The sequence below is a fragment of the Thalassophryne amazonica genome, chromosome 3 (genome assembly GCF_902500255.1).
Source record: "Thalassophryne amazonica chromosome 3, fThaAma1.1, whole genome shotgun sequence".
NCBI lineage: Eukaryota > Metazoa > Chordata > Actinopteri > Batrachoidiformes > Batrachoididae > Thalassophryne > Thalassophryne amazonica.
In genome coordinates, this window is record NC_047105.1 from 61607155 (window position 1) to 61629796 (window position 22642).

Genomic DNA, 22642 nt, shown 5'->3' on the forward strand with positions numbered 1-22642 from the left:
TGACCCCTGTGTAATTCTTTATTGACCCCTGTAGCTCATTAGAGGTCAGCTCCAGGATGCCTCCATATCTGAAAATAAATATTAGTTAATTAGTTAATTAATTAGAATATTTGTGCCAAATTTCATGCTTTTATCACAAACTGAATGATTGTTATGGAAATTTTAGGGCAATTCTGCGGTAACGGAATTACAATCTGACCTAATCTGTAGTCGTTAGATCAATCAATCAATCAATTTTTTTTATATAGCGCCAAATCACAACAAACAGTTGCCCCAAGGCGCTTTATATTGTAAGGCAAGGCCATACAATAATTATGTAAAACCCCAACGGTCAAAACGACCCCCTGTGAGCAAGCACTTGGCTACAGTGGGAAGGAAAAACTCCCTTTTAACAGGAAGAAACCTCCAGCAGAACCAGGCTCAGGGAGGGGCAGTCTTCTGCTGGGACTGGTTGGGGCTGAGGGAGAGAACCAGGAAAAAGACATGCTGTGGAGGGGAGCAGAGATCGATCACTAATGATTAAATGCAGAGTGGTGCATACAGAGCAAAAAGAGAAAGAAACAGTGCATCATGGGAACCCCCCAGCAGTCTACGTCTATAGCAGCATAACTAAGGGATGGTTTAGGGTCACCTGATCCAGCCCTAACTATAAGCTTTAGCAAAAAGGAAAGTTTCAAGCCTAATCTTAAAAGTAGAGAGGGTGTCTGTCTCCCTGATCTGAATTGGGAGCTGGTTCCACAGGAGAGGAGCCTGAAAGCTGAAGGCTCTGCCTCCCATTCTACTCTTACAAACCCTAGGAACTACAAGTAAGCCTGCAGTCTGAGAGGGAAGCGCTCTATTGGGGTGATATGGTACTACGAGGTCCCTAAGATAAGATGGGACCTGATTATTCAAAACCTTATAAGTAAGAAGAAGAATTTTAAATTCTATTCTAGAATTAACAGGAAGCCAATGAAGAGAGGCCAATATGGGTGAGATATGCTCTCTCCTTCTAGTCCCCGTCAGTACTCTAGCTGCAGCATTTTGAATTAACTGAAGGCTTTTTAGGGAACTTTTAGGACAACCTGATAATAATGAATTACAATAGTCCAGCCTAGAGGAAATAAATGCATTAATTAGTTTTTCAGCATCACTCTGAGACAAGACCTTTCTGATTTTAGAGATATTGCGTAAATGCAAAAAAGCAGTCCTACATATTTGTTTAATATGCGCTTTGAATGACATATCCTGATCAAAAATGACTCCAAGATTTCTCACAGTATTACTAGAGGTCAGGGTAATGCCATCCAGAGTAAGGATCTGGTTAGACACCATGTTTCTAAGATTTGTGGGGCCAAGTACAATAACTTCAGATTTATCTGAGTTTAAAACCAGGAAATTAGAGGTCATCCATGTCTTTATGTCTGTAAGACAATCCTGCAGTTTAGCTAATTGGTGTGTGTCCTCTGGCTTCATGGATAGATAAAGCTGAGTATCATCTGCGTAACAATGAAAATTTAAGCAATACCGTCTAATAATACTGCCTAAGGGAAGCATGTATAAAGTGAATAAAATTGGTCCTAGCACAGAACCTTGTGGAACTCCATAATTAACTTTAGTCTGTGAAGACGATTCCCCATTTACATGAACAAATTGTAATCTATTAGACAAATATGATTCAAACCACCGCAGCGCAGTGCCTTTAATACCTATGGCATGCTCTAATCTCTGTAATAAAATTTTATGGTCAACAGTATCAAAAGCAGCACTGAGGTCTAACAGAACAAGCACAGAGATGAGTCCACTGTCCGAGGCCATAAGTTAATGGAATATTCAGCTCAATAGAGCTCTGACTCTTTGTCAGCCTGGCTACAGTGCTGAAAAGAAACCTGGGGTTGTTCTTATTTTCTTCAATTAGTGATGAGTAGAAAGATGTCCTAGCTTTACGGAGGGCTTTTTTATAGAGCAACAGACTCTTTTTCCAGGCTAAGTGAAGATCTTCTAAATTAGTGAGACGCCATTTCCTCTCCAACTTATGGGTTATCTGCTTTAAGCTATGAGTTTGTGAGTTATACCACGGAGTCAGACACTTCTGATTTAAAGCTCTCTTTTTCAGAGGAGCTACAGCATCCAAAGTTGTCTTCAATGAGGATGTAAAACTATTGACGAGATACTCTATCTCCCTTACAGAGTTTAGGTAGCTACTCTGCACTGTGTTGGTATATGGCATTAGAGAACATAAAGAAGGAATCATATCCTTAAACCTAGTTACAGCGCTTTCTGAAAGACTTCTAGTGTAATGAAACTTATTCCCCACTGCTGGGTAGTCCATCAGAGTAAATGTAAATGTTATTAAGAAATGATCAGACAGAAGGGAGTTTTCAGGGAATACTGTTAAGTCTTCTATTTCCATACCATAAGTCAGAACAAGATCTAAGATATGATTAAAGTGGTGGGTGGACTCATTTACTTTTTGAGCAAAGCCAATAGATGATGCAGTATGTCCAGATTTTGCTGTTGTTGTAATTCCGTTACCATAGAATTGCCCTTTAGCTAAGCTGCACCACCATAGTAGAAAACAACATATTTAATCAAATGACAGCAGAGAAGCTGTATGAGTCTTACCTGAGCTGAAGACTCACAGAAACACACCTCAAGGGTGTGTGTATCAGTGCTTGTCCTCTGCTCATCCTTCTGTACTCTGTCCTCTGTCCATCCTTCTGTCCTCTGTCCATCCCTCTGTCCTCTGGCTTCTGTCCATCCTTCTGTCTTCTGCTCATCCCTCTGTCCTCTGTCCATCCTTCTGTCCTCTCCTCACACCCTCTTCTCTTGTTTCCAATGTTCCTCTAAATCCACAACAAAGTGTTTTCTCCCCTCAGCAATAAAAAGTGCTCCACTGTCGCGTTATGAAATGAAAGTGAAACCTAAAAAGCATACATTGCCGCACGCATGCACGGACTTTTGTTAACATAACATGACTTTAAGGTTGGACGAAACATCCCTAATATCTATGAGAGACACGAGTAAAGCTGAAGTCTAGCTACAAAGAAAGTTTTGCCGGCTGATGTGACCAGTGTTGACGTCCGTCCTTCTTTTCAGTTCACCTGAAACGACGAGGGAAACAAGAGGTTCCGCCCTAATAAAAATACCACTGAAAACTTATTCCTCATTGTTTATTAATTTATATAGTACTTGGTGAATGTATCAATTTTATATTTCTTTCTCCGCAAAGTTTTCCTGGCAGCTGTGTGTGCTGGCATGTCGTCGTGTCTTTTACGGAAAGTTCGGCGTCACAACAGGTAGGTGGGGTGGGAGGGGGGCAGGGAGAGCGCGAAGCGCAGCTTGTGCTGCATTCAAGGTCTCTCAGAGAGCACAGTTTTCGCTGGTTAAAGTCATTCGCGAGGTCCCTTTTTTGAAAAAAATGTCACCCACTTCTGACTGGGGTGGCAAGAGCTATTTTTAGGGTTGGAGTTTCCACCCCATGCCACTCCAGTATATCCGCCCCTGAGTCAGTAGAAGAGTGGAGAGAAGTCCAGGTGCCGAGGAGTCAGTCCATTCACAGGGGCGGGAGCGGCCGCCTGCTCTTCCTGCAATCTGATTGGCCACCCTGTATGCTTCTCCAATTGTCAATGGCTGTTGGTCATGTCAATCATTGTGCTCGATATAAGTCACCATTGGGTGATCAAACGGAAACAAAACTGAAACCTAGAATAAGACTGCGCCGTGTATGAAACACTACAGAACTTTTCTTTTGACACAAATTCAGGAAGTGGTTCTGCAGCTGCGCCGATTAAATGCTGTAGCTTCACTGATCACGGACTTTCCTCGTGTTGACAGCAGCGCGCGGTTCGAGAACACTGTATTTCTATAATCTCTATAAATATGGGAGGGCCGGCCCACGCATGTCTAAACGTGCAGCGGCCCACCGGGCAAATGCCCAAAATCACAGATTACCAGTCCGAGCCTGGCCTCATGTACAGGACTGGATTGTCATTCCTACACTCAGATTGTTATATTTAATAAAAATGATAAGTGCACGCAGGAGCTCCTGCTGCCTCTGATGCTGCATTCAAGTACCGTCGGAAATTACACAACTTTTTTGTTGTTTCAAATTCAACAGTTGCTTGTGGCAAAATAATTAATTATATCCACACAAAAGATTAATTTTGTCCTATGTAAGGTGCCTGAGCCCATTGAAGTTGCCCCCCCAAACAGATAAAAAGAATCCAAGCAAGCAGGCTGAGTTTGCCCTGTAATTTCCGATGTACATGAACACAGCAGCAGCCTCAGCGCTCACAAACCAGCTTCTGCACTGTGTGAAAACATTCAGCTGCTCCAACGAAGTCAGATTAAACAATAACGTTACAAAAACTACACAAACGATTAAAAAATGTCAAGAATGACAGCAAAACGAGACACAGACGAACTGAAGTTTTTGTTGCCCTTTGTTCAAAATTTTCAACAGTTTAAAAATCCTGAGGAAGCGCCAGCTGCAGGAAAGAGGCTGCGCAAAGGTTAAACGATGCCAACGACAGTCAGCGAAGGTCCAGATTTCTTGTTTCGTCAGGTCTTCGTCACCCTTCGTTAAGTGCAGTGTGACTGGGCCTTAAGAGTGACCTGCACTGTTGATGATGTGTGAATAAAACAGACTTGTTGCATATTTAAAGTGAAGGAGCATGTTAATGTACTTTTAAAACATGCACCTCAGTTCTGTGATGAACTCAGCAGCAACACTGGTTGCCTGGTCACTCTGCTGGTACTGTGCATACAACATGAAGCAAGAGGGAATACTCACTGATTTAGTGAATAGGGTTTCATCTCATACAGTAGTGTTCAGAATAGTAGTAGTGCTATGTGACTAAAAAGATTATGCCAGGTTTTGAGTATATTTCTTATTGTTACATGGGAAACAAGGTACCAGTAGATTCAGTAGATTCTCACAAATCCAACAAGACCAAGCATTCATGATATGCACACTCTTAAGGCTATGAAATTGCGCTATTAGTAAAAAAAAAAAAAGTTGAAAAGGGGGTGTTCACAATAATAGTAGCATCTGCTGTTGACGCTACAAACTCAAAACTATTATGTTCAAACTGCTTTTTTAGCAATCCTGTGAATCACTAAACTAGTATTTAGTTGTATAACCACAGTTTTTCATGATTTCTTCACGTCTGCGAGGCATAAATTTTGTTGGCTTGGAACCAAGATTTTGCTCGTTTACTAGTGTGCTTGGGGTCATTGTGTTGTTGAAACACCCATTTCAAGGGCATGTCCTCTTCAGCATAAGGCAACATGACCTCTTCAAGTATTTTGACATATCCAAACTGATCCATGATACCTGGTATGCGATATATAGGCCCAACACCATAGTAGGACAAACATGCCCATTGGACCAAAAAAGAACAGTTTTACTCTCATCAGTCCACAAAATATTCCTCCATTTCTCTTTAGGCCAGTTGATGTGTTCTTTGGCAAATTGAAACCTCTTCTGCACATCTTTTATTTAACAGAGGGACTTTGCAGGGGATTCTTGCAAATAAATTAGCTTCACACAGGCGTCTTCTAACTGTCACAGCACTTACAGGTAACTCCAGACTGTCTGATCATCCTGGAGCTGATCAATGGGTGAGCCTTTGCTATTCTGGTTATTCTTCTATCCATTTTGATGGTTGTTTTCCATTTTCTTCCACACGTCTCTGTTTTTTTTTGTCCATTTTAAAGCATTGGAGATCATTGTAGATGAACAGCCTATAATTTTTTGCACCTGCGTATACATTTTCCCCTCTCCAATCAACTTTTTAATCAAACTACGCTGTTCTTCTGAACAATGTCTTGAACGTCCCATTTTCCTCAGGCTTTCAAAGAGAAAAGCATGTTCAACAGGTGCTGGCTTCATCCTTTAATAGGGGACACCTGATTCACACCTGTTTGTTCCACAAAATTGACAAACTCACTCACTGAATGCCACACTACTATTATTGTGAACACCCCCTTTTCTACTTTTTTTTTACTAATAGCCCAATTTCATAGCCTTAAGAGTGTGCATATCATGAATGCTTGGTCTTGATGAATTTGTGAGAATCTACTGAATCTACTGGTACCTTGTTTCCCATTTAACAATAAGAAATATACTCAAAACCTGGATTAATCTTTTTACTCACATAGCACTACTATTATTCTGAACACTACTGTACATTCAGTGGAAAAAAAGGGCCCTATTCCAATTGTTTGGTTAGGATTGGGACATGCCTAATACAACCCCAATTCCAATGAAGTTGGGACGTTGGTTAAAATGTAAATAAAAACAGAATACAATGATTTGCAAATCCTCTTCAACCTATATTCAATTGAATACACCACAAAGACAAGATATTTAATGTTCAAACTAATAAACATTATTGATTTTGTGCAAATATTTGCTCATTTTGAAATGGATGCCTGCAACACGTTTCAAAAAAACTGGGACAGTAGTATGTTTACCACTGTGTTACATCATCTTTCCTTCTAACAACACTAATAAGCGTTTGGGAACTGAGGACACTAATTGTTGAAGCTTTGTAGGTGGAATTCTTTCCCATTCTTGCTTGATGTACGACTTCAGTTGTTCAGCAGTCCGGGGTCTCCGTTGTTGTATTTTGCGCTTCATAATGTGCCACACATTTTCAACGGGTGACAGGTCTGGATTGCAGGCAGGCCAGTCTAGTACCAGTGCTCTTTTACTACAAAGCCACGCTGCTGTAACACGTGCAGAATGTGGCTTGGCATTGTCTTGCTGAAATAAGCAGGGACATCCCTGAAAAAGATGTTGCTTGGATGGAAGCATGTGTTGCTCCAAACCGTGGATGTACCTTTCAGCATTGATGGTACCATCACAGATGTGTAAGTTGCCCATGCCATGGGCACTAACACACCCCCATACCATCACAGATGCTGGCTTTTGAACTTTGCACTGGTAACAATCTGGATGGGCTTTTTCCTCTTTTGTCCGGAGGTCACGACGTCCATGATTTCCAAAAACAATTTGAAAGGTGGACTCATCAGACCACAGCACTCTTTTCCACTTTGCTTCTGTCCATTTCAAATGAGCTCGGGCCCAGAGAAGGCGGCGGCATTTCTGGATGTTGTTGATGTATGGCTTTCGCTTTGCATGGTAGAGTTTTAACTTGCACTTGTAGATGTAGCGACGAACTGTGTTAACTGACAATGGTTTTCTGAAGTGTTCCTGAGCCCACGCGTTAAGATCCTTTACACAATGATGTCGGTTTTTAATGCAGTGCCGCCAGGAGGATTAAAGGTCACAAGCATTCAATGTTGCTTTTTGGCTTTGCTGCTTACGTGTAGAAGGTTCTCCAAATTCTCAGAATCTTCTGATTATATTATGGACTGTAGATGATGCAATCCCTAAATTCCTTGCAATTGAACGTTGAGAAACAAAACTGTTGGACTATTTTTTTCACGCAGTTGTTCACAAAGTGATGATCCTGACCCCATCTTTGCTTGTGAATGGCTGAGCCTTTTGGGGATGCTCCTTTTATACCCAATCATGACACTCACCTGTTTCCATTTAACCTGTTTACCTGTGGAATATTCCAAACAGGTGTTCTTTGAGCATTCATCAACTTTCCCAGTCTTTTGTTGCCCCTGTCCCAGCTTTTTTTGAAACGTGTTGCAGGCATCCATTTCAAAATTAGCAAATATTTGCACAAAAACATGAAAGTCTATCAGTTTGAACATTAAATATCTTGTCTTTGTGGTGTATTCAATTGAATATCAGTTAAAGAGGAATTGCAAATCTTCTTTGGAATTGGGGATGTAATAATAATAATAACAGTTATGAATCTGAATGTATTTTTTAACTAAACAAACCTTTAATTAAAACATAAGCAACAGTCTTTCATCAGTGTCTTTTAATCAATATGACTAAGTGTTCTAGTTTTATTACTGAAATGCTGTAATACATGGAACTCAAGACCTATATGAAAATAAATCCCTTTGTTTGCTTAGTTGTTTTGTAAAAGAAAAAAAAAAACACGTATAAACATTAAGAGGCAGGTTGGATTGAACATAGTTTTCATATTGTCATATATAGGGGGTGGTGGCCAAGTGGTTAATGCGCTTGGATTCAGTGCAGAAGGTTCCGGGTTCAAATCCCACCCCTGCCACATTTCTCCGTGTAATGTGGAGTTGCGTCAGGAAGGGCATCCGGCGTAAAATCTGTGCCAATTCAACATGCAGATCCACCTTGGATTTGCTGTGGCGTCCCCGAGTGCAAAACAAGGGAGCAGTCGAAGGGACTTACTTTTTCATATTGTCATATATACAATGCAAGCACTTTAATGTGTATGTGTAATATCTTGGAAAATACAAGTATCATATTGGGACAAAGTATTGGCAGATACTCAATGTAAATGATTTGGTTCGAGAATGGGGGCAGACAAATCCCTAACTGTGTATATTAAGACCATCTTAAATAATTCCTCACCACTGAGTGAGTGCACAAAGTCTTCAGTGATTGAACCATTCTGTGTCTTCAGGAGACACTGTAATAAAGGCAGTTAAAACAAGGTCAGATTACCAGGCTGCCAGAGAGACAGTGATGTGTTAAAAATTGTTCCACACACAGTCAGGTGGGGTTTAGTATATGCAACTTCTGATTGCCTTGTGTTTAAATGGGGTGACTGTGGACACCACTGGATTTGATATTACTCGTATATGCTTTGTTTGTTATACAGTTATACATGCACATGAAATAGTCTGTGCTGTGTATGTATAAACATAAAATATACACTACATTATAATGTAAGAAATCAAAAAAAGTAAAAAAAAAAACAAAACACAAAACCTTGTTCATTCATGATTTAATATATACAAGCATGCAAATGGTTTAATGTACCACATAGGCAGTGTAGTTGTTGTACTTTTTCCACAAATAGATTCCTACTTTACAAATGTAGCTACAGAATTATCGACCCTCTATAGGTCCATAGACTCATCTAGTTTAGAACAAAAGATAAACAACTGTATTATCTGTTTCAGGCACATGTCTCAAGACAAAATGATGATGTGAATTGAATTTTCTCAAGAGTTTCACTGTTATCAGTGTGTCTGGCTGATGTGTGCTCGGCCAAAAGAAGACACCTGTTGCCTCAGTTGATTCAAACAGGAATGGACAGAATACGCAAATAAAGAGCTGAAAACATGACCTGATCCTGTGCTACTAAGTCCCTGGAGTGACAGAGTGACACACACCCTTAATGGCAGATGGCACACTGTTGTCCTGCAGCAACAGCTCAAACACTGGAGTGACAAAAGAGGGAACAATCTTTCACATTTAGACTGCTGTTGTTTTTTAACCTTGTTGCAGTGTTTTCTAAAGAATCATTCAAGCAAATGCCTTTGTTTTCTCTCTGATTTTCCATGAGTGGAAGTAAAATATATAATGGCCGGCAGTTTCTCATTATCAATTTTTGTCCCCAATTTCCATCCCGATTTTCAAAATTGAGGACACCGGGCTTGATTTTTTTTTGTTGTTGTTGTTTGTTTGTTTTGTTTTACAGTTGTAGCCAAAATTTGTATGGTATCACAATTTTACTGAAAGCCCTGCCCCCAATGATGTACATCCAGGATCTTCCGGATGCATTCCTGTTGGTTTGGGGATGGAACCCAGACAACAGGCTGACTGAGGCCCCAAGGGCGAGATAGAAGCTTTGCCAGACTTGCGAGGTGAACTGGGGCCCTCGGTCAGATATGATGTCCAGGGGTATGCCATGCAGCAGGGTATGCCATGCAGCGGGACCACATGGAGGACGAGAAGGTCGCCATTCTCCTGGGCAGATGGGATCTTCGGCAGGGGCATAAAGTGGGCTGCCTTGGAGAACTGATCCACAACTGTGAGGACGACTGTGTTACCCTGGAATGGAGGAAGTCCAGTGACGAAGTCCACTCTGATATGTGACCACGGGTGGCTGGGAATTGATAGCGGTTGTAAAAGTGCAGCGGGAAGTTTGTGGGAAGTCTTGCCCCTGGCACAGACTGAACAGGCTTGAACAAACTCCCTAATGTCCGCTTGGGCCATGGGCCACCAAAAGTGGCGACGAAGAAGTTCCAGGGTGCGGTGACAGGCCAGGTTGAATGAATGACAGAATTGAATTACCTGAGATCTTGTCTCGGGTTGAACGAAAAGCCGACCGGGCGGCCCTCCCCCAGGATCTGGATGGTGGGTGAGGGCTTCCTGGATTGCTCGCTTGACACCCCAGGTCAGCGCCCCCACAATCATGGATCGGGGAAGGATGGTCTCTGGAGTACTGTGTGGCTCTCTTGATGAGGGTGAAGAAAAGTGACAAGATAGAGCATCCGGTTTAGTGTTTTTGCTGCCTGGTCAGTATGAAATGGTGAAGTTAAATCTTCCAAAATCAACGACCACCTGGCTTGCCGGGAGTTCAGTCGTTTGGCAGACTGAATGTACTCTAGATTGCGGTGGTCTGTCCAAACGATGAACGGAACTGCAGCCCCCTCCAGCCAATGTCTCCACTCGGCTAGTGCCTCTTTAACTGCTAGTAGTTCCCGGTTACCCATGTCATAATTCCTCTCAGCGGAGGACAGACGCCATGAAAAATAAGCGCATGGATGTACCCGGTTGTCACTTTCCGGCCTCTGAGGCAGGACAGCGCCCAGCCCCAAGTCAGAGGCATCAACCTCCATGATGAGCTGGCGGTCCAGGTCTGGTTGAGTGAGAATTGGTGCGGTTGCGAACCGGTTTATAAGCAGAGTAAAGGCGGTGTCTGCCTGAGGTGTCCACTGAAAGGTGGTCTTGGAGGACATGAGAGCGGTGAGGGGAGCTGCAACCTGGCTAAATCCACGAATGAAACGCCGGTAAATTGCTGTAACCGCTTAACCAATTACAGGACCGGCCACTGTGCTACAGCTCTGACCTTAGCTGAATCGAGTTTGACCTGATTATGGGAAATAACGAACCCCAAGAAGGAAACAGTGTTGAGGTGGAACCCGCACTTTTCAGCTTTGACAAATAAGCGGTTCTGAGTTGGATGTGTTCGGTATGGGTTTGAGGATCCGGGGAGAAAATCAGTATGTCGTCTAGGTATACAAAAACAAACCGGTTGAGGAAGTCACGCAGCACATCGTTAACTAGCGCCTGGAACGTGGCTGGTGCATTGGTCAGGCCAAAGGGCATGACCAGGTACTCAAAATGTCCCAATGGTGTGTTAAAGGCCATCTTCCACTCATCCCCTTCCTGGACATGCACCAGGTAGTAGGTGTTTCGGAGGTCCAATTTAGAGAATATGGTTGCCCCATGCAAGTAATTAAACGCCGAATCTATTAGGGGTAATGGGTACCGGTTGCGGACCGTTATGGTGTTTAGCCCCCGAAAATCAATGCAGGGGCGAAGGGAACTGTCCTTCTTACCAACGAAAAAGAACCCTGCTCCAAGGGGAGATGAAGAGGGCCGGTTGAACCCAGCTGCCGAGGAGTCCCAGATGTAGGTCTCCATCGACTCGCGTTCCAGGTGGGAGAGTTTGTACAATCTACCCGAAGGTAGAGGAGCACCAGGAAGCAAGTCGATGGCGCAGTCATAAGGACGGTGAGGAGGAAGTGAGAGTGCAGGATCCTTGTTGAACACCTCACAAGGTCGTGATACTCTGGAGGAACTAAGGACAAGTCATGAGGTGCATGGACCTTCTCCTTGACCACCACGTTGGGGGGAACCGAGGAACTAAGACACCCCTTAAGGCAGGCTTTGCTCCATTGAGTAATAACCCCAGACTGCCAATCGATACCGGGATTATGTTTAGAAACCCAAGGATGACCTAAAACCAAAGGAGATGTCGATGGGATAACATTAAACTGAATGATCTCTCTGTGATTCCCCAACACCACTAATGTGACCGGAACTGTACGGTGAGTAATGGCTGGAAGTGGAGTGCCATCTAACGCATGCACGGATAACGGGAAAGGAAGAGATTCAAGAGGTATTTTAGCCTTGGATGCTAATGCAAAATCAGTGAAATCACCTTCGGCTCCAGGATCAATTAGAGCCGGGGCTGAGATAGTCTCATTACCAAAGCTAAGAGTTTCCGGGATTTGAATGCGACTGGATCCTACACTGGTGAATTTAGCTTGGCTCTTCTGCAGCCCGGACCCTACGGATGAGCGTTGGCTTTTGGCCAAACAGGGCACGTGCTAAGGCTATGCCCCTTAGCACTACAATAAAGACACTCTCCAGCCACCAGTCTTTGTTGACGTTCTTCTGGGGGCAATTTAGCCCTGCCGAGCTGCATGGGCTCACCAGCAGGGGGAGCTGGCGTGTTGGAGGAAGATTCAATGGAGCTTGATAGGGACGGCCCCAGTGCGTGCTGCGGGGTGGGGCGAGCAGGGTCAGCCTGATGGCTGTTGTCCCGACGTCGCTCCCTCAACCTGTTGTCCAAACAGATTACTAGCGAAATGAGTGACTGTGACCCCCCCTTGTGTTGGCGACCCTCCTGTCCTGTGCACCAACAGCAATTCTTGTATATTCGTCCGTGAATTGTTCTGTGAATTATTTCTGTAATTTATGTTTGTAGCATGGCCCAGGCAGAGGGTCACCCCTTTGAGTCTGGTCTGCTTGAGGTTTCTTCCTCAGAGGGAGTTTTTCCTTACTGTTGCTCTGGGGGTTGGTAAGGTTAGACCTTACCTGTGTGAAGCGCCTTGAGGCAACTCTGTTGTGATTTGGCGCTATATAAAGGAAATGAATTGAAAAGTAAAATTGAATTGAAATTGAATCCAAAACGGCGGGTTCGTCCCGAACCGCCAGTTCATCTTTTAGCGCATCGTTCAACCAGTTTATGTAGATGCTGCGCAGTGCCGTGGTATTCCAGTCAGCCTCTGCCGCGAGAATGCGGAAGTCGACCAAAAACTCTGCCGCACTGCGTTGCTCCTGTTTAAGTGTAAGCAAACGCTGGGAGACGGAATCCCTCTGAGTAGGATGATCGAAGACTAAACGGAACTCCTTTGAGAATGAAGTGAACAAATGAAGGAGCAGAGAATCGTTGCTCCAGAGCGCAGTTGCCCAGGAGCGAGCCTCCCACCCGCAGCAAATTGACTATGTATGGAACTTTACTTTCATCGGAGCTGTAATGAGTGGGACGCTGACTGAAGACAAAAGAGCATTGCATCAAAAAGGAGGCGCACGTATCTACACACCTGGAGAACGGTTCTGGATGGCATAGGAACGGTTTGGGTGGTGCTGCAGAGGCAGCGACATAGAACGAAGAGGTGATAAGCTGAGCTGGCGCGGCAGGCGGTGGTGGTGTTGGTGTGTGTATTGCCGAGAGCTGCGACAGCTGTGTGGAGAGATCTGTGAGTCAAGTGTCAGAATGTTTAACATGATCTGTTAGCGAGCTCACATGATCTGTAATGGAGTCAACGACTTGCTGGAGCTTCCCGAGGTGCTCGCCCTGAATGGTAAGCGCCTGCTGCATCCGGTCTGCCCCCGCTGGGTCCATGACGTGGCCAGAAACTCCTATTATGGTTCAAGGTGGAGCGAGAATTGAACCCAAGAGCAGAGATGAGGCAGAATATATCAGAACACTGGTTTATTTACAAGGGAGGATTATGTACAAGGGAGAATGTGCTGAAGGCAGCCTAGCCGAGTGGAGACCGGCCCGCTCTGCAGTGGAACCAGGGAGCCGCGGTCCTGATGGAGTCAACCCGGGGTGAAATGGAATCGGAGCCAGGTGGCCGCCTGCAAGCTGTCAACATGGTCTGAGGAGGAGACACAGATGGTTGAGTACTGAATCGAGTGAATTCCAAAAGGTAGAAAAGATCACAGTCAATTAGAAAACAGTTTGTCTTAGCTGAGTCCAGAACGCTGATACGAGATGCAGCTGTAGGAACAAGCTGAAACTAGGAAACATGCAGCAACCAAACGCTGAGCTAGAAAACTCAAACAGGCACCCAGTAATGAGCTGCAGCTTATAGGAACAAACTGAAGCTAGACAAAAGCAGCGACAAAGCGCTGAGCTCGAAAACTCAGACTAACAGCGGAAAAATACAGAAAAGGCTTTTACAAGCTTGGGAGCTCAGAATTAATCCAGAAATAACAGTGCGTAGAAACACGCGACAAGAGGCCAGTTACCGTGGAAGGTACAATGAGTTTCTGGTGAAGGATGGAGTGAAGAGCCGGGGTTCATATGCAAGTGCTGATGAGATGTGGATCAGGTGTGTTGATCAGCTGGAGGCGTGCTAGCTGTGCAGAGGAGAGGGGGAGAAAGAAAAAACAGCAGCAGCAGCAAGGACGGGCAGCCCACAATAGATGTCACAAAAATTTTTAAACATTGAGCAGATTGTTCACAATTTTCTGCAACACTACCTTTACCACAGATTGCACCTGATTTCAGCCCTTAATTGGGCATCTGATTTCCCCCAAATTGTTGACTACCAGGAATCCAAAATCTGCAATGAGAGATCGCTCTAAAACCTTCTATGCACACAAAATGTTTATTGTAGTTGAACTTCACAAATTTTATAAATTTTATGTTGCTGAGTGCTTCACCTTTGCTAAGAATATATATCTACCTGGCTGCTGTGGCATTTCAAGATGTTGATTAAACAGCATGATTATGGCTTTCTTTGGTGTGCCACAATGACAGTTCACCAAAGATAATTTGGATCCTGCAAACATACTCTAACCACTGTAGTGCTCATCATGATCTACACTGATGGTACCTGCTTTCATTTGTCTCAGCACTAATAGAAGTTATCCACTTGAGGTGTCTGTACAGGGAAGTCCAAGTCTCACTGTCGTACAGTGCCACTGGAAGGATGATGTACTTGTGCGCTGTAGATGCTACAAGCCCTGACCTTTTCCAGCCTCTTCTCTGGAGAGATTCCAGAAGATACCCTGCTGTATTTCATGGTCTAGGTTGGTGTTGGAGAAATGGTAGACAAAATACTCCCAACCTGAATGGAGATCCATCTATGGTAATTGTTGGGGTACACTTACAGAATGTGATTAGTACATAATTTTAGTATTTCCCTTATGACAGCTAGCACCCACATTATTAATTTGGGGTGTAGGCTATCCACTGTTCACCAGCCTATAGTTTTAGACATTCACACAAATGTAGCTGCTGTTGTAGAAGCAACCCAAAAGATTTGCACAAGGATATGTCAATGGTGATAGTGAAAGTTGGGAAAGCATTGTATTTTCATCATTCTGGCTCAGACTTGTTATCTTTTGGTCACAAGCCCACTTCTGCAATATTTTACGCTACCAATGACCCCCATTAGTTTCAGTTAGCACTCACAAAATTTGCTGATCTGCAGGTATCTGTCGCTTGGCCCATTGAACATACCAGCGATTTGAACCAGAATTTTTTTTCCAAACTGGGTTGTTCCGAACAGAAATTTTAATGAACAGTATTTTAGCATTTTTGGCTTTGGGTTCCACTCCAAAACTGACCTTCCTGAACCGTTTGGAAGAAAAAATATCATTCCCGAACCAGTTAATAAGGTTGTATGTCAACTGTGGAACACTCAAAATGCTGAATATGGCAGGCCTGTATGTGGTGCTGTAACCCTACCATGAAAACATAGAAGAAGACCATAGAGCATTCGCACAAGGAGCTAATCAATGTAGCAACAAGCTACAACTTTCCAAAGAGTAAAATAAAACCTTTTAAGAGAAAGAGGATTTGCACCGATCATCTGAAATACACATTGCATATTTAAAGTGAAGCAGTGTGTTTCATGTATTTTTAACAAGTACATGGTTTTGTGTGTTGCTCGACACCTCACAGATGAAGCATAAAGGACAAGCACTTTCAGTGAATCAAGGTTAACTATTTAAAAAACGTGTTTATTCGGATTATGTCAGAATTTTTATCAAAAGGGTGCACAGTGGAGGGTGCTTTCCACAAAAGCTGCACTGCACAGTCAGTTTTTCTACAAGCTGCATTCACTTGTACAACCCCAATTCCAATAAAGTTGGGACGTTGTGTGAAATGTAAATAAAAACAATACAATGATTTGCAAATCCTCTTCAACCTATTCAGTTGAATACACCACAAAGACAAGATATTTAATGTTCAAACTGATAGACTTTTTGTTTTTGTGCAAATATTTGTTAATTTTGAAATGGATGCCTGCAGCACATTTCAAAAAAGCTGGGAAAGAGGCAACAAAAGACTGGAAATGTTGATGAATGCTCAAAGAACACCTGTTTTGCACTTCATTTGAATCGGGGTTGTGCGTGCAGCCATTCCACTGAGGATTTCATTTACTACTGGTGCTTATGGTCCAGCAAAGCTCAGAAACTCGTAAAGATGTGAAAAAATAAATAATTTCCCAGGGCCGGGTTTAATAAAACAGTCTAATCTTGTTTAGTCAACTATCCTCACTTAATCAACTCATTTTTTTGATGTTAGTCATTGCACAAAGTGCAAAGTTTCGCATTACTCAACTAAAGTTTTTAATCTGGTACAGAGGAGACTAATCTTATTTTAGTCAACAAAACTTCAGTGTCTTACCTCAAAAATGGCAGCTGTCATGTACCACCACTTGATGGAACACTCAAGAGCCCCCCCCATGCTGCTCCTATTCCTCGAAAAGGAGAGCTTCCTCTGCTTTTGGCCATGGTTGTAGCAAATGACTGCCATGATGTGTTTGTGACAGTTCTTACATTAGCCACTGGGCGTCACTGTTACACTGAGCACTGTTGTGTGTACAAAAATGCTTGACGGAAGTGTAGAAGAAGAACTAATCAGCTAAGAGCTAAGCACGTTGTTCTGCAGTTCTTATGTGTCCATAAATGTTAATAAAGCCAGTTAACAAAACAAAGGCTGATAGTTCATGACAACAACCAACCCAGAGGTAAATAAAACTCGCACATTAGAGGCGTTTCTTGGTAACGGTGCTCTGAGGCTGCTATTCCAGTGAAAATCATAGGGCCCCTTCACACATAGTGCATATTTGGTCGACTTGCGCATTAAGTGCGCATGAAGCAGGAATCGTGTGCAAAAGGTGTAAAATCGTAGCTGCCTTGTACACCTGTTGCTACAACTATTTGTGCACACCAGCGGCTGAAAGACAGAGTGTGCGCTGTGCGAGCCCATTGAACCCTCTCACAGCAGGTGTCGGCCAAATTCCAGCTGACACATACAAACATCTACACTGCTTGTTTGGCACTTAGAAAATGTGTGGCCATTCGCACTATTAACACGACAACAGTAAGCAGACAGTCATTGTCGAGCTGGCAGTGAAATTTGTCTAAATGCCTCACGACTGTGAAGTTGCCGAGTGCACGTGGCATGCCAGAATCTCGGCTCTCCCCACAACACGTGTGCGTGTGTTTCATGCGCTCCCCCTACTCTCCCCCCAACACATGCGTGCATGTGATTTGTGCGTCCCCCGCAGCCAAGGCGCCTCTCATCTGATCACAGAGTGACACCTTGGTCTGTGCGCTGAATAGACAGGGGGTGTGGTTGGCTGCCAACAGCAGCAGCTGTTGACAACTCCGGTCCTGGACGGCACAGCTGCAGAACACGTACCGTGTTTTGACACGTGCATGTGTGTGCGTGCTGTCCTCACATGGAAATACATAAAAACATATATTGCTTTTGCGACAGGCTGGAGAGCGTGCACACTGACAGGCTAATCCAGGTGAAACGGACTGCCAGATCATGTGAACATGCAGCAGGCGATCTGAATGCTACGTCTGTCTGACAGGACACACGTGTCAGGTGAGCAGCGCACCGCAGGACTATATGACAAGCAAACAGCGCGACAAATATGCCACTTTCAGTTGTGTATCAGCAGAAATACACCTTAACAAAGGCCGTTTGGTCAGTTATCACTGCCCAACACAGGTGAGGTATCTCTCATCTGATCACAGAGTGACATCTTTGTCTGCGTGCGGACAGGACAGGGGGTGTGCCCACAGCTGTTGAGACATCTCCGGTTTTGGACATCACAGCTGCAGCCAGTGGTGGGCATAGTTCTGCTAACCGCTAATTATCAAAGATAATGTTTTCATTATCGGATTAGCTTTTCAGATAACTTTGAAAACCATTATCGGACCAATTATCTTCCGATAAGTTTTGGTCCGATAATTTTTAGACCGCTAACGTATTTTTGCAGATGTGGTAAACAAAGCTTAACAATTACAAACATTTATGAAGTCTATAATCAGTTGAGCACCTACCTGTTAAATGTTTTGTAGTAGATGTGCAGTTCTATCCTCTACAAACAAAGGAGAGCTGGTTCTAGAAGAAACTACTCTATCCTCTGCAGGCAAAGGAGACTGGTCACAGAAAAGAAAAAAGCTCATTTCTTTTGACCCTATACTGGTACGCTGGCAATATCACCCAAGTCATCCAGAGGCATACAGTTTGAACTTATGGTGCATTATGGGTAATCTCAGTTTAATTTCAGACACGTTATTTAAATTAACATCACGTCTGAAGTTTTATAAAGTGAAAATATCAGATATATGTTTTAGTTTTAAAGTAATGCACTGATTTTGAAGGTTTTAGTGTGGACATGCTGTGCCCAGTGCATTATAGGTAATCTCAGTACATTCACAACAGAAGAAATGCATTCGAGACGCTTTGATCAGGCTCCACGTGGACAACAGCATTAAACTCTTTGTATGTTGTGCCTAAAACTCTTGTGAATATATTCTCTGAGTTTATAGACGTTGTTATTGTATTTGTTTTATGTAAAAATGCCAGAAGAAGCCCAGGTTGCTTCTCCATTATTTTCAATTGGAATCATTGTAATCGATTCCTGTTTGCTATTTAGAATCCTGTTTGTCAAACACTGTCTGTCGTCTTTATTCCAGAGTAATATATATAAGATGTCTGAAATTCAGTTTGCGTTTATTAAATTCCACGCATCCTAAACGTAGCAGACACGGATTATCTGTAATTTTGTTTTGGCAAGTTTTCACGGTCTCTACTGCCATCTAGTGACCAGTAGTGTTCATGGCAGGATTTGCCCTAAGTACTGAGTGTCTGGGCACCTGTAGATGGCAGTGTTCTATGTATTTTGACACTTGGCTTTTTTTTTTTTTTTTTTTTTGCAAATGCCTTTTTTTTTTACAAATAAAAAATGGCATATTTTACAAATGCACATTTATATGTAAACACCAACACACACCTCACATTAACGTGTTGGTTTTTACATAGAATGCATGAGTCAACCGAGGCACATTTTAACCCATAATCCCTTTGGCATCTGTGTTTGTTACAAAACTTCAGAATTAGTGCATTATTCAGCATTGAAAGATAAATGTTATATTTTAGCTTTGTACAAATGACAGAATTGACATTAATGGAGTTATTCAATCGGTATTAATTTTATTTATAAATCAAACCATAAGTCAGCACTGCTTTATTTTACAAGACCTCTGCCTCACAGCGACGCTGTTATTGTGTAAAGAGTTGAGTTTCTCTGCTGGAAGTTATGTCGTAAACAGGAGTTTCCAGCAGTGGGCAGAGTGCTCAAAGACAGAAGTGTTGACTCATTGTTTGGGTCTGTAGTCCCCTTTGATGCAACCAGAAGCGATCGTGGTGTTAAAACTCAAAATCAGCTTATTAGTAGTTGCAAGTGTCCCGGAGACAATACTGGAAGTTATCGGTTATTTGTAGCTTCTGATAAATTTTTGGGTTGTTTATTGGTTTAGCTTTATAAAAGATAACTTTTCAGTTAGCTGATCTGTTATCGAAGCTAACTGTTTGGCTAGCTGTGCCCACCACTGGCTGCAGCACACATCCTGTGTTTTGACAGACACACGCGTGGGTGTGTGCTTGAGTGAAAATACATCAAATCATATATTGGTTTTGCGGTAGGAGGAGAAATGAGCCATCAGTTCATGTGGACATGCAGCAGGCAATCTGAATGTCACGTCTGACAGGACACATGTATCGGGCCATGAGGGCTGTGAGTGGTGCGCCGCAGGACCAGGACAACCCAAGAGTGTGACAAATACACCACTTTCAGTCATGCATCAGCACAAATATGCCAAACTAAACGCTGTTTGGACAGTTATCACAGCGCTTTTTTTCTTTTTTAGAAAATGCATTTATCTGCTTGTTGATTTTAGCCATTTCACGCTCCTGTTACAAGACAGTGATTGTAGTCCAGTGGTAAAGTTTCTGTCTGATAATCAGAGTGTGCAGGTTCAAATCCTGTGAGTGGTGATTTTTTTTTTTTTAACCAGGGTTATTTAACCGCGGGCTTCTGTCCCCTCTTATGTATTATTTATATCAACCCAGTAATATTCACAAATTATACAGCTGGTTTTTATTTTATTTTCCTCCACATCGCACTCATTCATGTAATTTCATGACTGTATGTCTGTGACCATGGGTCATCTACAGAGGAACAGACGGATCATATTTGTATTGCCTGCTTGATAAGAGGGATTCAATATAAAGTGCTGTGTTTTTATGGTGTATGGTTTTATTTTTTTTTAAATACGCCCATCTCTTTGTTGATTTCAGGTATTTTCCCAGCACTGTTTACAGGCCAGTGATGGTAGCTCAGTGGTAAAGTTTCGGGCTGGCATTCAGTAAAGTGCAGGTATGAATCTCGTGGGTGGTATGTTTTTTTTTTTTATTATTTGTTTATTCCACATCAGTGGCATGATGTGGTTCCACAGATACCAGCTGGTTTTTATGTTGTTCACAGGTACCAGCTGGTTTTAATTTTATTTATTCCACATAAGCGGCGCGATGTGGTTCCACAGGTACCAGCTGGTTTTTATTTTTTATTTAATCCACATAAGCGGTGCAATGTTGTTCACAGGTACCAGCTGGTTTTAATTTTATTTATTCCACATAAGTGGCGCAATGTGGTTCCACAGGTACCAACTGGTTTTTATGTTTTATTTATTCCACCTAAGCGGTGTGAAGTGGTTCCAGAGGTACCAGCTTTTTGTTGTTGTTGTTGTTGTTTTTCTTTATTCCACATAAGCGGCGCGATGTGGTTCCACAGGTACCAGCTGGTTTTTATGGTTTATGTATGCCACATAAGCGGTGTGATGTGTTTCCACGGGTACGGGCTGGGTTTTATGTTTTATTTATTCCACATCAGCAGCGTGATGTGGTTCCACAGGTCCCAGCTGGTTTTTATTTTTTATTTAATCCACATAAGTGGCGCAATGTGGTTCCACAGGTACCAGCAGGATTTTATGTTTTATTTATTCCACATAAGCGGCGCAATGTTGTTCCACAGGTACCAGCCAGTTTTTATTTTTATTTAATTCACATAAGTGGCGCAATGTGGTTCCACAGGTACCAGCTGGTTTTTATGTTTTATTTATTCCACCTAAGCGGTGTGAAGTGGTTCCAGAGGTACCAGCTTTTTGTTGTTGTTGTTGTTGTTTTTCTTTATTCCACATAAGCGGCGTGATGTGGTTCCACAGGTACCAGCTGGTTTTTATGGTTTATGTATTCCACATAAGCGGTGTGATGTGTTTCCACGGGTGCCAGCTGGTTTTTGTGTTTTATTTATTCCACATCAGCGGCGTGATGTGGTTCCACAGGTACCAGCTGGTTTTTATGTTTTATTTATTCCACATCAGTGGCGTGATGTGGTTCCACAGGTACCAGCTGGTTTTTGTGTTTTATTTATTCCACATAAGTGGTGTGATGTGGTTCCACAGGTACCAGCTGGTTTTTAGTTTTTTATTTATTCCACATAAGTGGTGTGATGTGGTTCCACAGGTACCAGCTGGTGTTTGTGTTTTATTTATTCCACATAAGTGGTGTGATGTGGTTCCACAGGTACCAGCTGGTTTTTAGTTTTTTATTTATTCCACATAAGTGGTGTGATTCGGTTCCACAGGTACCAACTGGTTTTTGTGTTTTATTTATTTCACATAAGTGGTGTGATGTGGTTCCACAGGTACCAGCTGGTTTTTGTGTTTTATTTATTCCACATAAGTGGTGTGATGTGGTTCCACAGGTACCAGCTGGTTTTTGTGTTTTATTTATTCCACATCAGCGGCGTGATGTGGTTCCACAGGTACCAGCTGGTTTTTGTGTTTTATTTATTCCACATAAGTGGTGTGATGTGGTTCCACAGGTACCAGCTGGTTTTTGTGTTTTATTTATTCCACATCAGCGGCGTGATGTGGTTCCACAGGTACCAGCTGGTTTTTATGTTTTATTTATTCCACATCAGTGGTGCGATGTGGTGCACCTTGCACTGTGTTCCTGCTCAAAAGACACTGTCGTGTGCGCGATCTCTTGCACCAGAATCGTTTACGCCTGCCTGTCGGCGCAGTGTTTCGTGGTGTGCTAATTCGAACTGTTTTGCGCTGTTTCACCGTATTCGACCACACGTTGCACTATGTGTGAAGGGGCCTTTCAAGATCCGTGAATGGTAATGCTCGCTATTTCCAACATTCACTTTAATATTTGTCACAGCTCAGCAAAGTGAGCAACAGATAAAATTATTGTCGAAAAACAAACATTTTTAACATTGGTAGCCTGCAATATTTACCTTGTATGATCACTGAGACTGCAAAATGGCACAGGCTTCTTGATTGCTGCTCTCTCCATGCACAAAGTGAACAACAGGAAGAAGTGAAACCTCATTGGGTCATTGTAAATGGAAAGCTTTTCAGGGATTAAAAAAATAATGGTATTAACTGGTTCCCATT

General features: G+C 42.8%; 1 protein-coding gene across 1 annotated transcript in view; it reads left to right on the forward strand.

Annotated features, from left to right (window-relative positions):
* The window catches only part of bsnb (bassoon (presynaptic cytomatrix protein) b), a 260660-nt gene that overhangs the window by 144190 nt on the left and 93828 nt on the right, over nucleotides 1-22642 (forward strand).